Genomic DNA, 17,944 nt, shown 5'->3' with positions numbered 1-17,944 from the left:
GATCCAAGGACGACCCAGTAGGAAGTTGTAGGAAGGACTGATATCCATCACAAAGAAGACGGTGTTGAAGGTTTGTGATCCAATCTGAATTGGCAATTCTACCTCTCCGAACACCGACCTCTTAGAGCCGTCGAAGGCTCTCACCACGAGATTGGAAGGCTTCAAGACCAAACCTTCTACTTCTAACCTTGACAGGGCTCTCTTGGGTAGCACGTTGAGAGAGGAACTTGTATCCACCAGAACATGTGATAATACGGTGTCTCTGCATTCCATCGAGATGTGCAAAGCCTTGTTATGATTGCGTCCGGCTGGTGTTAAGTCAGAATCAGTAAAACCCAACCCGTTGCTTGCATGAACATTTGCAACGATCCCTTCTAATTGGTTTACTGAGATCTCCTGAGGCACATAAGCAGCATTAAGAACCTTCAGAAGTGCCTCCCTGTGTGCCTCCGAACACAGCAGGAGTGAGAGAATAGATATCTTAGACGGCGTCTGAATCAGTTGATCAACTACCTTGTAGTCGCTTTTCTTTATGATTCTCAGAAGCTCGTCCACGTCCTTCGTGAAAGTAGGCTCAGAACCAGCCTGTGGTGCAGAGGTACCCTCATTCACAGCTTGCTTGCCTTTGGCCTTCGCCGCGGCATCAGCACTATCAGCTTGGGTAACCGGTGGTGAGAACAGTCTACCACTCCTGGTGAATCTCCCGATTCCACCGACATTATCCACTGTGGGATCTTTTATTTCCACCTCAGATTCAGACTTCTGATTCTGCACCTCCTCTATTTTCAGTGGTTGTTCCACTCCATGATCATGTGTATACACACTCCCCCCATAATGCCACGGAATGGCCCTTTCGCTGGTGAAAGGTAAAGGACCAGGGGTAATGATGGTCATAGTGGATGGTCGCACGTGTGGCACCGGTTGCGTTTCTGGCACACTGATCTGAGCAGTTGGGTAGAAAATGGTGATAGTAGCTATAAGACCCCAATTTTGGCCCTAAGATCCCTCATGGCCCATATCATATCATATCATGGCCTCAAGGATCATTGCATACCTTAGCTTCCCTCCTAGTGGGTGGGACACCTTGTGAGTGTGGTTCTTGATCACCAAGCATGTTTTGCATTTGTATATCTTTGCTTTTCATATGTTTACTAACCAAAAGTACAAAAATATTGTCATCTAACCATGTTACTTGCAGATGAAGCAAATTAGGTCAACTCAGTCAAAATCAGTCAAAGTCAGTCATTAAACAGTGGATGGTGGCCATTCTTGAAGAATTTGGGCACCATGATCATTCATCAAGAGTTCATATGAGTTGTGACATCATGTTGGATCAAGATATCAAGGGATTAGGGCTTGGAATTCATCAAAACATGGTTCAGTCAAGCAAAACCTAGAAAAGTCAACTGTTGGTCAATTGTGCATTTAATCAGTGATTTGATGGTGGGAATTGGTTTGAGAGGTCTCATTCATGTCCATATAAACCTCATATAACATGTCAAGCATCCACAGTGAAGATTTTGAAGTCAGACAAGAAATTTCCAAAAATAGAAAGTTGACCTGTAATTGGAATTTGCCAAAAATGGAAACTTCTTCTCCTCAAAATTACATCATCATACAAGATTCAAATGAATTTTTGCCCAACATGAAAGTTGAAGATCTTGTTCTCCCATTTCCAAAAAGTCCAAGAACACTCAATTCCCATTTATGGTTGGTAAGTTATGATCAAATCATTCTCAAAAATGTTTGAACTTCAAAAGGCCATATCTTCCAAACCATTTGGCCAAATTGGGTGGGGTTTTTTGCTACAAGTCATATTTGATGCCCTCTTTCCAAATCTTCCATCATAATTCACCAAAAGTTCACCAATCAAAATGGCATTTTGAAAGTGGTTTGAATTAATTCAAGTGAGGTGAAAAAATGAGTTTTCAAAATAACCAATTCCAACCATTTTTACCACTTGCAATTGATCAGAAATCATGTTTTGAGTTTGTCCAAAGGCCCAATTCGCAGCTGTTAGCACATGGGCATGTCATTTGAGTGGAAATGCACAAATTAGCAAAAACACTCATTATGCAAATTGTGCTTAACATTTCCATTAACCAACTAATACAAACCTTAAACAGCATATATATTCTCCATTTTCTGTTGGAAAACCCTAGCCACAACTATCCAAAACAGACCAAAACTCTCTTGCTCTCAAAAACATCCATTGCCTTCATCTGAACTTTTCTTGGAAAAATCTCGAAGAGCTCGAGCTAGACTTGGTTTGTCCATCATTTACCAACCCTTTTGAAGCATTTTCAAGCCTCACATCTCAGCTGTAAAGCCATCACCAATACTGTTGCATCAAGAGCATTTCAATGGCAGTCTTTGATTTGAGCTGAGAGCAAAGTAGCTGAGCCAAAATTCTTCAACCATTCATCATTTGGAAGCTTGTAGAACCACTGTTTCAGCCATTCACGACCAAATAACAACTGCAGCACAACTGTTCTTCAACTTTGGTAAATTTTCGAATCTCTCTATTCACTAAACCATGCTATGCTTTAGATAGATCTTTTTGCCATGATCATGTTAAGCTTTAAATCACTGAAAGTGGTTGAGTATTTACAAAGTAATGTTGATTTAAAGATTGATGTTCATTGTTGTTTTTGCATGATGCTTCCATATTAGCTCGATTCCATGAAATTGGTTGTTAGAATGTTGATGAGTGTTGTTTGATGAGTCGAATGCCATGCTTATTGTTCAATTTTGTGACAAAATTTTTTTCACGATTGCTGAAGAAGATGATGATGTCCTGTAGCTTCACAAACCCTAATGCCATGCCCAGAATTCTTGTCCTGTTCGTGTTTGGCTTTTGTCTTGCATGTTTTTCACTGTTTTATTGCTCTTGACGAATCACAGGCCAGCACGTCACTAAGTGAAACGCAGAGTTTCACTTAGTGACCACCAATATTACCAAAATGCCACCGGTCCCTTATTAAATCCATTAATTCATATCATTTCTCAATAATTATTTCATTTTTGATCACAATCTTACAAAATTCATATCACACTCAATTTTAATCCAAATTTCATGGGACTTTTTGCAAAATGCTCTGCTTGATCTCTAGTTTTTTTATCATAATTTTTCCAGATTTTTTGCATGAATGGATTTTTAATTGTGCTAGGGTTTGTGACATGTGCTCATTTCATGTATACTTTGCCAAATCAATTGTGAAATGGTGATGCTTTATCCAATGGCTTCCAAATTTTTTGTGCTCAAAATAGACACATTCATGTTGATTTTGGTGTAGAGTTTGTGAATTTATCATTGCTGATTTGTGAGTTATGATTTTTTGAATTAGGGTGTGACAATTTGTGTCACACCATTGATGTCCCACTTCTTGATTTTTAATACCATGCTTCTTGACCTCAAATTGGCTTGAATTTTTGCATGAATGTACTTATGGATGTCTAGTTTACATGTGACTTTTCCTGGAATTTTGGAATGCATTTTCTAATTGTTTGGGATTTTCTTCCCTGTTTGGTCATATGTGGACTTTTTGTGATACATGTTCTCATTTCCTTTGTGAAATTCTCATACTTTATTGGATGGACATGAAATTTGATATGTGAATTGTAGACATATTAAGCTTTGTCATGGTGTTGATCCCATTCATTTCTCATATGTTGTCACTGTTTTATGAATTATGCAAGTTGGTGCATGTTGGGTTGACTTCTATGAGTATGCTTGAACTTGTTTTGACTTTCTGATTTTCATTGACCAACTTCCCTTTATCCAAATAAGCTGAAACTTGACATGCTTACCATGTTATTGATTATGATTGATCATGAATTATTTGATAATTTATTGAAATGTTTATGATTGGTTTTGAGTTTAGTCTTGCTATTGACTTCTTTGAGCTTCTATATGACATGTTTTGACCTAATTTGCTTCTGAAATCATGATGGTGAATGATATGAACATGAAACCAATTGAGTTTGTTTCTTGATTGCTTGAACTTGATTTTGGTTGAATTTCACTTGCTGTTTTAGAATTCTTATCTCTTTTTGACCCTAGGCTTGTCCTAGTGGTCATGTTGCTCATGTTTGAGTTCATTTTTTCAGGTTAAGAAACAAATACCCAAAGAGATCAATACAAATTGATTGAGCTTGATTTGATTATCATGACTAACTTGTTTGTTTTGTAGGTTGCTTGGCTCACATGCTTTGAGCCTTGTGCATTGCATATTTAACTGATTGTGTTGACTGTTGATCTTTATCTCATTTTGATTCAAACTTTGAGTTGTGTACTGATTCTGTTTGACTGGTTTCAGGTACCATTAGTTGCTTAGTTCTTTAAGAACTTGCTTTGCTTTGCTTAATAGCAATTTGCATTGAGGTATAATCCATTTTCTTCATGTAGTCTGGAAGACCTGGCCTGTTACTTGGCCAGGCAACTGTCTGAAGTCCTCCTTAAGAGGCAATGCTTGTGTATGTTTACATTTGTCCCAAGCAGGAAAAGTCCTTTGAATAAGGCAATTGCTAGAATCCAAGAGATATGCAACCTATCTCCTACTATTCTGTGAGTCACTCACCTTGCTCACACCACATGTGTTGATGCATAGTGAGTAAAAACCCAAGATCTATCGAGTCTAACTTGTGGAGAGAGTTCCTACTTTCTGAACTCCCACACCTTATGATATTCAAATGCTCTCCCTGGCCAGGGATAAGAGCAATGAGGCACACCCCTCATATATTTTCATCTGCTTCACCTTAGCCCCTCAATGGCAAGGTTAAGAGCACCATTAACCCTATTTCAGTTGGCTTCAATGCCTAACCCTTTGCGTGAGCCTAATTGTTTGGTTATAGTGTGTGCTGAATGACTTCATTGATTGATTGCTTATCTCATATACACATGTCTGCTTGCATGCTTTGTGCATTTACCATCATTAATTGCTCATTAATGCATGATCATCTCATTTGTCTTTATGACATGTCTTTGTTGTTTGCCCATTAAGGACAATTGTAAGACCATCCATTGGCCATTGTTCCTGTGATATGGAAGTGAGTATAAGACCATCTCATTGGCCACTCATCTTCTCTTTGCTTGATGCATTTGTTTGTTGTATGTGAGGATGCAATTGTAAGTCCCTGCAAGTTGGCATTTGTATTCCTAGGACCATACTGTGGAGGTTAGAGTAAGCCCAGATAGATTGGCATCTGACATCCATGTTTTGCTTTTCTTTGTTTATATGAGGATGCAATTGTAAGTCCCTGCAAGTTGGCATTTGCTTTCCTATGATCATATGTTGGATATTGGTATAAGCCCAGACAGATTGGCATCCGGTATCCAAGTTTCGTTTTGTTTTAGGAGATTGGAATAAGTCCATCTATTGGCTTCCGACATCCTTGTTTCTTTGTTTAGGAGATTGGTGTAAATCCATCTATTGGTATCCGGTATCCGCTTTTGTTTGTGAGATTGGAGTAAGACCATTGAGTGGCATCCGGTATCATTTGTTTGTTTATTTTGCTATTGCTCATTGCCTATTCCAAAGGACACACTTGAATCATCTTCTATATGATTTCAAGAAGTGAACCTCCTAGGAAGTTTTACAATCCATCCTCATTCATTCATCCCTCTTTGTCCTAAACCTTTTCACACCTTACTTTCAAACTTGAGATAGATATTGTGCAAACATCTTCATGCTTTTAAATAAAAAACCTGGACCCCAAGTCCTTGACTTTTTCAAACTCCATTTCATAATACTTCTTTTGAATCAATCTTAATCATACTTTGACCCTACTTTCATAATCACAATCAATTAACTTCACCCATTCAATTGTTTTGGCTTTGTCCATTGTTAATCTTTTCACACATTAGCCATAGGTTTCAATTATCATTGTGGTTGATGTAAACCTCACCTTATCCTTAGTGAGTCGACTATAAGACTTCCGTACTGAAAACAGGGTTAACCCCTCTAGTACGTCGAAGCTATCCTCGCATGGTGGATGTTGGTCTTGGTCGAGTTTTCTCCCATTGATAATGAAAAGCCTCAGTGCTATTGTTTAAAATTGAACCCACCAACTTTTGGAAATCTTTTAGCCGAACTACGGCGTTTTGATCCTTACCTTTGATGGAAGGTACGTAGGCAACGGGTTCATCCGTTCGAACACAAAAATAAATAACTTGCCTATTCTTTTCTCATCATCCCAATCATGTTTGCACAATACTTATGTCATAACAAATAACAATCTTATACAACAAGTGTGAAAAGGGCTCCCTAGGAGTACCTAGGATGTAGTGGGTGCCTAACACCTTCCCATTACGTAATTTACCCCTTACCCAGACTCTCTGATCTTTTTATTAGTTTTCTACGTGTAAAACTTCTTAGGCTTTTGTTCGCTTTTTAGCCAGTCCTTTGGATAAATAAAAGTGCGGTGGCGACTCGAAATTCATTGTATGCTTTGCTTATGATTTAACCAATAGATCATATAGCGACGAATACACCGCTATAGTAGCAACATCACAATCGTACTCAGAAATCTCATTCATTGAAAGATAAATATCTGAAACATCGGAATCAAGTTCAATTACATTAGAATCAACCACATTATTTGGAATATCAGCAACGACATTGGAAAAATTAAATACATCATCAGGAATTACACAATCAACAAGATCAACAGTTGTGAATTCATCAGCAGCATCTTCAAACACCTCTTCAACAACCCCTTCAACAAACTCTCGGACAGACAAGTCTTCATCTTGGAGGATACCATTGTCAAGCAAGGCCTAGATACCTGCTGTAGCTTCAAACAACCTTTGCTCTGTGTAGCACAGCCCAAACAAGCGTTCCCACAACCGGGGAAAACATCGGCCTTCAGCAAGTATTCTTTGATCTCCAACAGTGGAGTCTTCAACTTCAACACATCCTTAATGGACTTGGCTTCTCCTTCCACCATATTAACATTTGCACCACCATGTTGCGACATGGGATTATTGACCACATTAGGAGTCGGCGCAAAGTTGATGGCGTTTGAGTCTATGAGGTCCTGAACTACGTGCTTAAAAGCTTTGCAGTTCTCAATATTATGGCCAGGTGCCCCAGAGTGGAAGTTACACCTAGCGTTGGCGTCATATACCACCGGAAACCTGCCGATAGGAGGAGCCAGAGTGCGTAACTGCACGCGTTGTAACTGTTGAAGTCTAGGAAGCAACTGAGCATACGACATAGGAAGTGTGTCGAAATGCCTGTCCATCGCCTTTTGCCTCTGTTGATAGGCGGGTCTGTTACCCTGTTGCTGTTGTTGGTATTGAGTTGGTGGACGTTGTGGTTGTTGTTGTTGTACTGGTACTGTAGTCGGAATGGTCACAACTGCAACATAAGGTTGCTGGTGGTAGTTTTGAAAACTGTTCCTTCTGATACCCCTGCTCTGATATGAAGACAAAGAATTCACACCCCCCTCTCTCTGCTTCTGTCCTCCAATAAACGACTTCTTCACCCCTGACGATGATCCAACCCCACTCTGGATTTTGCATGTCTTCAAATAGTTCTCCACCCTCTCACCGGTAGAGACTACATCAACAAAGTTGGAAGCGCTACAACCCACCAGGCGCTCCAAGTAAGACCCGGGCAGAGTGTTCATGAACATGTTGTCCATTTCCTTCTCCAACATAAGAGGTTGAACACGGGAAGCTGTCTCTCTCCAGCGTTGAGCATATTCTCTGAAGCATTCATTGCTTTTGAGAGACAGATTCTAGAGTTGAGTTCTGTCCGGAGCCATGTTTGCATTGTATTGATACTGCTTTACGAAGGCCTCAGCCAAGTCTCTCCAGCAACGGATGTGGGCTCTGTCCAGCCTCATATACCATTCCAGGGATGCCCCAGCTAGGTTGTCTTGGAAAAAGTACATAAGCAGCTTTTCGTCATCGGAGTATGCAACCATTTTACGGAAGTAGGCTTACACATGAGTCTTTGGGCAAGAGCTGCCATTGTATTTGTCGAATATCGGAACCTTGAATTTTGGTGGCACCCTCACGCCTGGGACCAACCCCAAGTCAGCAACGTCTACCCCTAGAGGATTCTGTCCTTCCACTGCCTTCAGCCTCTCCTCCAATCTCCTAAACATGGGATCCATGCCATGTCCCATGCCAAAGTCTTCCTGCATCATGGTGAATTGATCGTCCTGATCATCATGGACGGGCTGTTGACCGGAGTTGACATGTGGGATCGGGGTAGGCCCCGGTCCACTGGGTCCGTTAACCTCTCCAACTAGAGGATCAGTTACCGTCTCTAGTTGAGTAGTGGCGGGATTCCTCTGTATCATCTGTCTGAGCTCTTGCTGCCCTTGAGCCACTCCCTGAACCACATCCATGAATTGGTTCATGTGGATCCTCATCTCGGCGAGTTCTACTTGTAGGCCCTCCATAGCTCTCTAATGGTTTATGCGTGTACCGTACCGGTGAATTCCTGAGTCAGCTATCCTGCTAGTGGAACACCAAACAACTGAGAACACTGCGGCGGTACCTGTTATGCAAGACATGCTGATGGATATGCGAATGCAATGACATGTTTATCAATTCCAAAGGGCAATCTACCCCCTTGATTCCAGTCTCACATTTGATAAACAGTGTAAGAAGAAAACCCCGACTAGAATCAAGAAGAAGATATGAACCCCTGGGAATAGATAAACATGTGTTAAATGTTATGAATGCAAAATGGTGTGATGCAATGCAGTGACATGGAAATCAGGACTGCTGTATCTGCTTGAACATCTGTCGGGTTGCACTGTCTGAAGAGAAACCCATTGAGGAATATAATACGAGATCAAAGTTCTGCTCCAGAAAACCGGGTTGGTTGAAGGTTAAGGTTTCCTGAATTTAGCCCGCCCCTCACTGGTAGGTTATAAGAACAGAAGTTTGTTAGCTTCAGCCCTTCAGTCGAGAATAATACGTTTACCACTGAAGGTTTGGCATTATTACGAGACAAAAGACCTCCATTGACTCCCCTCAACAGGATATCCTAAAGCAAGTTCCCAGTCTCGGGGTCCTCGGATTGAGCAGCGAGAATGCGACCACCAGAGCTAACATAAACGCGTCTCGGAAGAGAGGCCTCGACTGAGTTCTCGGGAAATAGTCACCAGAGTCAACGATTTCTAGACGAATATCTGTCGTTATGGAACACCCATAGGATATAATATATCCAAAAGAAACCTCGTCTTGGTGTGGGTCTTCATGAACGACTTAACGTAGCAACATGCCACGCAAGCCTCATGACTATCCACTCTAAAACCTATGTGTACGCTCAAGCCTGGGTAGTGGGCTTATCTTTCTTAGAACATCCCACCCCAACAAACAGCCAACCCAATAGCAGATACAACATATGTACATAATGCAATAAGATAAAGCAGGTAAATGCTGAAAATAAATAACTGTACAAAAGAATAAACACCCAACAAACAAGAAACCTACATAAGCTAGGAGGGACTCGCTTAGGGAAACCGGGTCTCCAACAGAGTCGCTAGCTGTTGCAACCTGCGAAAAAAACAACCGGCGAGAAAAGAAATGACAAAAGAGTCGCCACCGTGCGTTATTTATCCCAAAGGAGGGAAAGGAAACACTCGAAGTAAACCTGGAGAAAAGGAAAGGGAAAGACAAGGTCTCGCAACCAAATCTTGGGTTCGGGAGTCGATTATGCGAAGGGAAGGTATTAGCACCCCTACGCATTCGTAGTACTCTACGAGATCCACTCTTGTTGTTCTTGTCTAAAGGGTGTGTGTTTATCTAATGTACTATTTACTAAAAGAAAGGATCAAAAGAAAATGACTCGCACGGAAGTCGCATCCACTGCATACGTATCTCATCTGAATATGAGAATCAGAGTCTTCGTAGCTCGGCTACCTATGGGTTACGGAGATGTGTGCTCGCTAAGACATCGAGTCTTATGCCTACGTATCTCATCTAGAATGAGAATCAGAGCAAAACGTAGTTCAGCTAACTACGAGAACAAGGGTCTCGATTGCAACTAGGGCAAGAGAAAGGGAAAGGTCTCGATCGCAACGAGTGCGAGAGAAAAGGAATCGCAATGAGGGAGAAAGCGAACAAGGATTAGTTGTTAGTTGTCAGTCAAAAAAGAACTCGGCAAGACATCGCATCTTATGCCTACGTATCTCATCTGAACATGAGAATCAGAGTTGCCGTAGTTCGGCTACATAGGGGTTGCCATCTGAACATGGACTTACAAAGGAGGACACCAGTTGTGTCAAAGGAGAGTGGGCAATGTATTCACGTCCTAGCAGCAGGTGTCGTAGCTCGTTGAATCGAGTCTTAGGCAGTTACCTCTTTGCAATAGAACGAAATGACATGCCACAGGATCGGAGACGCCCGAAAGGTCTAAAGAAATGGGGAAGCTCTGCCCTAGAGTTGTCATGCAATGTGTACTTAAGTGTTAGGATTTACAAATGGAAACATCTACCTAATGTTAGCATGCAAGAGAGTGAGGGAATTCTACCTATGTTATCATACAAAGAATGAGGGAATCCTACCTATGTTATCACACAAAAGAATATGGAAATTCTACCTATGTTATCATACAAAGGAATATGGGAATTCTACCTATGTTATCATACAAAGGGTTCTACCTAATGGGTGCTACCTAATCGGATAAGGGTAAGGGGCGATGGCGCAATGAGAGGATAAGGGTAGATGGCGATGCCTGAAGCAATCGACTTACAAAAGGTAGATGGCAATGCTTGGAGCAATCGACTTACAAGAGATATGGCGATGCATTAAGCAATCGACTTTCAAAAGAATGGGTGAATACGTGCTGGTTATCGGATATTTGTTTTAGTTCTTGTATTGACAGATGAACAAAGAATGAAAGAATAAACATTATACACTTCATGGGAGAGGGATACATTTGTTATGAATGGGGGTTGTTCATGGCAATCAAACAATAATAATATATGCCTCATACACCATACAAGTAGGCCATAGTTATTCAAACAATAAGATATATAAACAAGTATATGATCAAATCAAATAATCAAATCATGAAATGAATGAACATTAGACAATGTATGAGAAGTATAAACATGTTAAGCAATCAAACAATGGAAGCATGGATGAAAGAAACAAGTATAGAAAATATCAGATGAATCAGACAAATTAAACTATGCACACAAAGAATCAATGAATAATTTAATCGGGAAATGATGCAAGGATCAAATAAAATCAAGGTGAAAGGCCTCTAATACATGGCATATGAGATGAACAAGGAAGGATCAAAAGATCTCTTCAATTGCCCTAAGCAATCCCATCAATCATAGAAAAGTCAACCGAAACGTCAAGTCAACTTAAAAATTATCAAATAAATAGTAAATTAATCAAGAAAATTTTGAAAAATTAAACTAAGTTAGGTGGGGTCAGGACATCATCATCCCCCAAGAAGATTTCAAAAATAATGAAAATTGGTTATTGAATTAATTGAAATAAAACAGAAGTCAAATGAAATGTCAACCAAGCAATCTAGGTCAAAAATAAATCCAAAATAAATTGAAAATGGAAAATAAAAGTCCAATAAAAGGTCAAGTTGACTATGAAACATTGGTCAACCCTCATCCCAAAAATCAGAAGTTAAAAATAATTCTAAGTCATGAAAATAAAATAAATGAAAAAATGTGTGTTAAGTGTGTGACATTAAAATGAAATGTTCATTTAATTAAACATGTGAACGTACATCAATTGGGCAAGCTGAACTTTAAGTCACTACATGCCAAAAACAAGGCGAACGGTTGTGATCATAAGGTGCATGCGCGATCAGATGGATAATGGCGCGACACGTGTCCGCCTCTCCCATGAAAAAATGAAAAAACCCTAAACACATGTAGCATACGCGAAACGCAGACAATTTGTTCCATCTTCCACTCGACATATCTCAAGCTATGGTGCTCCAAATGGGATGATGTAAAAACCAAAGTTCAAGTATGGAACATGTAGAACACAATGGTACTTTGTTTCATTAAAAATAATGGCTCTAGCATGTAGAAAAGTGAACAACAAGGGGGCTTCATGCACCCGAATTCAACAAAAAATAATGTCACAAACTCCAACTTAAAAGCAATGTCTCATATTGAAGGGTTCATGGACAAGCATGGCACAATACCAACACAAAAAATAAGCATGGAAATAATGGCAAACAAGCATGGCATAAATGAAAACTAACATGAAACAGGGATGGATAGCATGAAACAAACAAGTGATGAACAAAGTAAGCATAAGATAAACATGGATATATGGTCATGGAAGATGGAATAGAGGGCTTACCTAGTGGAAAACAGTCCACTGCTTCTTGGTGGGATGAAAGGAGAATGGAAAATGAGGTGCTTTGCAAACTTGTGAAATGGAAATGGAATGAGATGGATTTCTTGCTCCTTGCCTCCTTTGAAAAAAGCAGCCTCTCTCTTTCAGATTAGGGTTTCTAAGCTTTAAATATGTAGGGTTTTAAGTGTTTTAAATGGGCTTAAATGTATTATTTTGGTTCATGAGCAAAATGTGTAAAAAGTGAGGTGGTATAAGCAAGTTCTAAATGTGGCAAAACATAAGTGAGTGATCATTAATGTGCATGACCAAATGAGGTAAAACGTGTGTTGGTTGGTTTTGTGGTCTGACTTGGTTTTCTTGTGCAGCACAAAAATAGTCCAACGGGGTGACTTTAAGACCTTATAACTTGATGAGTACATGTCCAAATGGCAAGGCAATGCAAACAGTAGAAAGACGGCATGGATCTTAACATCTTTCATGTTGAACACAAGTTGAAATGATGAGTGGAAAGAGGTGAAAAATGGCCATAAAGTTCAGGTTCCATAGCTGCAGAATGGTTGGGCCAGTTTGGCCTAAATGCTGTCAAAAAATTCAGTCTATGATACCAACTTTAGATGAGTGTATCTTTCAAACCAATATTCCAAATGGGATTATTCCAAAAGGATGTGAAAGAGGACATAGCAAGGTACAACTGTCATGAAGAAAGTATTTTCAAAAGATGCCTTGAAGTGCAAGAAATCTGGCCCATAAGTCTTGACAAATTTTGCAGATTTTGGACTTAAATTTTTTTCTAAATGTTCTAAAATAATGTCCCACTTTGACCAAGCATAACTTTCTAAATTTTAATCCAAATGAAACAAACGTTATATCTCTAGAAAGCTTGAAACAAGAGGAACAACTTTCATGTTGGAGAAATTTTCAAATGGAGCTTGCATCTTGATGGAATATAGGCTTAAAGTGGGTGCAAAAACCATAAAAACTTGCCCTAAATGGAAAGTCAACTATTTCCAAATTTGGTAACTTTTCCAACTCCTGATTAAATGATGAATCCATGATCCAACCTTGATCAAATTTCACATGTAGGCTCCCTTAGGCATGAATTTTGGGATTCCACTTTCAAAATGTCAGGACTTGACTTTTCTGGCCCCACAGTTGACTTTTCCAAAACTGTCTGATTCTCGATTCCATTGATCAATTGAAGCACCTCTGGCTCAAATAAAGAGCTGATTTTTTGTATGTAGACCCTTGCGGACATATGGAGGGCCATGGAAACGAGTTTCACCCAAGGAATCAGAAATAAACTGATTTTATGTCAAACCCTAGTTTTAGGGCAAAATGACTAGGAACTGATTGCACTGATTGCGAATGGATCTTTGTGAGATAATTGTGGATCTTCTTAGGCCAAGATTCCTCTATAATCATGACATGAATGAGCCCCTTCACTTCCAACCAAACTTTGCCTGTTGCAGATAGCCATGAAGCCCTGATTTCTGATTAAATCCAGATGCACACTCTGAGAGCTCTGAATCTTCCACTGATGAACTGTAGACCACCATAAGATACCTGGACCACCTTGAGACTTGTATATTTGGAGAACGAAATTCAATTCTCAGTCTTGCTTTGTGTGGGCTCCTTCTGGTTAAGGAGTGGTCAACCAAACCCTGATTTTCATGTCACTAATGCAATATGCAATGAGTATGACCTAGTATGATGCTAATGCAATGTGAAATACAATCCCATGCTTCCATGAAAAATGAAGGGTAAATTTTGGGGTATTACACATAACTAAAAAGACATTGAATTTAAATGTATTGTCTACCAACATATCAATGTGTGGCAGAGGAAAATCATCTTTCATACTGGCTTTGTTCAAATCTCTGTAATCAACACACATGTGGACTTTTCCATCCTTCTTTGGAACAGGAACAATATCGGCCACCCATTACGGATATTCAGCGGTAACAAGGAAATCGACATCAATCTACTTTTGCACTTATTCTTTGATCTTTACTGCCATATCAGGATGAGTCCTCCTCAACTTCTGCTTGACTGACGGGCATTCTGGCTTCAATGATAATCTATGCTCCACAATCTCAGAATCCAAGCGAGGCATGTTTTGATAGGACCAAGCAAACACATCTGAATACTCTCGGAGAAGATCAATCAACCTCTTCTTAACCTCTGGACATAATTGAGACCCAATCTTGACTTCCTTCACATCATCTTTAGAACCCAAGTTGAAAATCACTCGGACCTATCTTCACTGGAAGGTCCACTTCTCCAATGACGGTCTTGCGAGAACCATCAAAAGCTTTGATGATTACGCCACTTTATGTCATCGGGGAGCCTTGATAGGATATCCTAGAAAGGGTTGATTTGGAGAGTACATACAAAGAAGAACCGGTATCAACCAACACATTTGACAATGCATCCTCCTTGCAATTCATCGATATATGCAGCGCCAGATTATGATTTCTGCCTTCCTTAGGAAGTTCTTCATCACAAAAGCTCAAGTTGTTACAGGAAGTAATGTTAGCCACAATATGGTCAAATTGATCCACAGTCACGTCATGCTCAACATAGGCTTGCTCCAATACTCTTTTCAATGCTTCTGTATGCACTTCAGAATTCATTAGGAGAGACAACACTGAAATCTTCGAAGGAGTTTGAAGCAGCTGCTCCACCATATTAAATTCACTTTTCTTGACTAATCTTAGTACCTCATCATCATCATTAGGATTCAATTTTCTGGATTCACCAGACTGACGCATTGGAGCACTAACTGGGTTTATTGCAGGTACATCAACCTTCTTACTGACTGCAGCCTCTTCTACTTCTTTCGGAAACACTGGACCAAATACTCAACCGCTACGGGTCACCTTCGAGATATCTTCAATATTCACAATAGAATTGGTCGTAGGCAACAAAACCTCTTGACCATTCCCCACCTTGGTAGTATTATACTGGTAAGGAACAACTCTATTGGATGCATACGGGATTGGGCCTGCTAACCATATCAGTAACGACGATACTGATATGTCGACGTTGTTACTGTTGCTGCTGTCAAACTGAATTACTACCCGCTTTGGGGTTCTAAACACTAGAACAATCACATTGATATCATCTATAACCCTAGACTGTTGAATCTGGATTACATTCTCATCCATCAACTTTTGTGTATCCCTCTTGACGATCAAACACCCACGGAGGTTCACGCTTCAAATTGCACAACCATCATGGTCGTGCGCACAATCGCTGATGGTACACAGGGTCCTATGCATCTCTACCAAGGACCTACTATCGCAACCTGCGAAAAAATATGCGCGAAAAAAACTACTGGCGAGAAAAGAAATGACAAAAGAGTCGCCACCGTGCATTATTTATCCCGAAGTAGGGAAAGGAAACGTTCGAAGAAAACCTGGAGAAAGGAAAGGAAAAGACAAGGTCTCGCAACCAAATCTTGGGTTCGGGAGTCGATTATGCGAAGGGAAGGTATTAGCACCCCTACGCATCCGTAGTACTCTACGGGATTCACTCTTGTTGTTCTTGTCTAAAGGGTGTGTGTTTATCTAAGATACTATTTAATAAAAGAGGGTTAAAAGAAAAAAAGACTCGTAAGGATGTCGCATCCACTGCCTACGTATCTCATCTGAATATGAGAATCAAAGTCTTCGTAGCTCGGCTACCTATGGGCTAAAGAGGAGTGTGCTCGCTAAGACATCGCGTCTTATGCCTACGTATCTCATCTAGAATGAGAATCAGAGCAAAACGTAGTTCAGCTAACTACGGGAACAAGGGTCTCGATTGCAACTAGGGCAAGAGAATAGGAAAGTCTCGATCACACCGAGGGTGAGAGAAAAGTCGTAACAAGGGCGAAAACAAACAAGGATTAGTTGTTAGTCGTCAGTCAAAAACACGGCAAGACATCGCATCTTGTGCCTACGTATCTCATCTGAACATGAGAATCAGAGTTGCTCTAGTTCGGCTACATAGGGGTTAAAGATTTCCATCTGAACATGGACTTACAAGGGAGGACACCAGTCGTGTCAAATGAGAGTGGGCAATGTGTTCACGTCCTATCAGTAGGTGTCGCAACTCGCTGAATCGAGTCTTAGGCAGTTACCTCTTTGAAATAGGACGGATTGACATGCCACAGGATCAGAGACGCACGGAAGGCCTAAAAATGGGGAAGCTCTACCCTAGAGTTGTCATGCAATGTGGACCTATGAGTTAGGATTTACAAATGGGAATCTACCTAATGTTAGCATGCAAAAGAATAAGGGAATTCTACCTATGTTATCATACAAAAGAATATGGGAATTCTACCTATGTTATCATACAAAAGAATATGGGAATGCTACCTATGTTATCATATAAAGGGTTCTACCTAATGGGTGCTACCTAAACGGAACAAGAGTCGACGGATGGAGCAATAAGAGGAACCAAGGATAAGGGTAGATGGCGATGCCTGAAGCAATCGACTTACAAGTGGTAGATGTCGATGCACAAAGCAATCGACTTACAAGAGAAATGGCGATGCATGAAGCAATCGACTTACAAAAGGATGGATGAATACGTGTTGGTTCTGTTAAGTTTTGAAAATGATTACTCGACGTTGGATCGAGGTTTTGATCTTGTTTTAAAATGGTTATCGGATGTTTGTTTTAATTCTTGTGTTAATAGATGAATAAAGAATGAAAGAATAAACATTATACACTTCATGGGAGAGGGGTACATTTCTTATGAATGGGGGTTGTTCATGGAAATCAAACAATAAAAAATATATGCCTCATACATCATACAAGTAGGCCACAGTTATCAAACGATCAGATATAAACAAGTATGTAATTGAATCAAAGAATCAAAGAATGAAATAATGAAGCATTAAACAATGTATGGGATGTGTAGACATGTTAAGCAATCAAAAATAGAAGCATGGATGAAAGAAACAAGTATAAAAAATATCAGATGAATCAGATAGGTGAAACTATGCACACAAAGGATCACTGAATAATTTAATCGGGAAATGATGCAAGGATCAAATAAAATCAAAATGGAAGGCCTCTAATACATGGCATATGAGATGGACAAGGGAGGATCAAAAGATCTCTTCAATTTCCCTAAGCAATCCCTAAGTCAAACATCAATCATAGAAAAGTCAACCAAAAAGTCAAGTCAACTTGAAAATTATCAAATAAATAGTAGATTAAACAAGAAAATTATGAAAATTAAAATAACTAAGGTGGGGTCAGGACATCATCATCCCCCAAAAAGATTTTTAAAATAATGAGAATTAGCGTATAAATTAATTGAAATAAAACAGAAGTCAAATGAAAAGTCAACCAAACAAACTAGGTCAAAAATAAATCCAAAATAAATTGAAAATGGGAAATAAAATTCCAATAAAAGGTCAGGTTGACCATGAGACATTGGTCAACCCTCATCCCAAAAATCAGAAGTTAAAAATAATTCTAAGTCATGTAAATAAAAATAATAAAAATATGTGTGTCAAAATGAACCATTTGAAATAAATAATTGAAATAAAATATTAACATTAAATAAAATATGAAAATAAAAATTAAATAAATTAAATAAAATATTAAGAAATGTGAAAAGTATTTTTTGATATTTTTATGA

This window comes from Lathyrus oleraceus, chromosome 6 (genome assembly GCF_024323335.1).
Source record: "Lathyrus oleraceus cultivar Zhongwan6 chromosome 6, CAAS_Psat_ZW6_1.0, whole genome shotgun sequence".
Lineage (NCBI taxonomy): Eukaryota > Viridiplantae > Streptophyta > Magnoliopsida > Fabales > Fabaceae > Lathyrus > Lathyrus oleraceus.
This window is presented reverse-complemented; position numbering follows the sequence as displayed.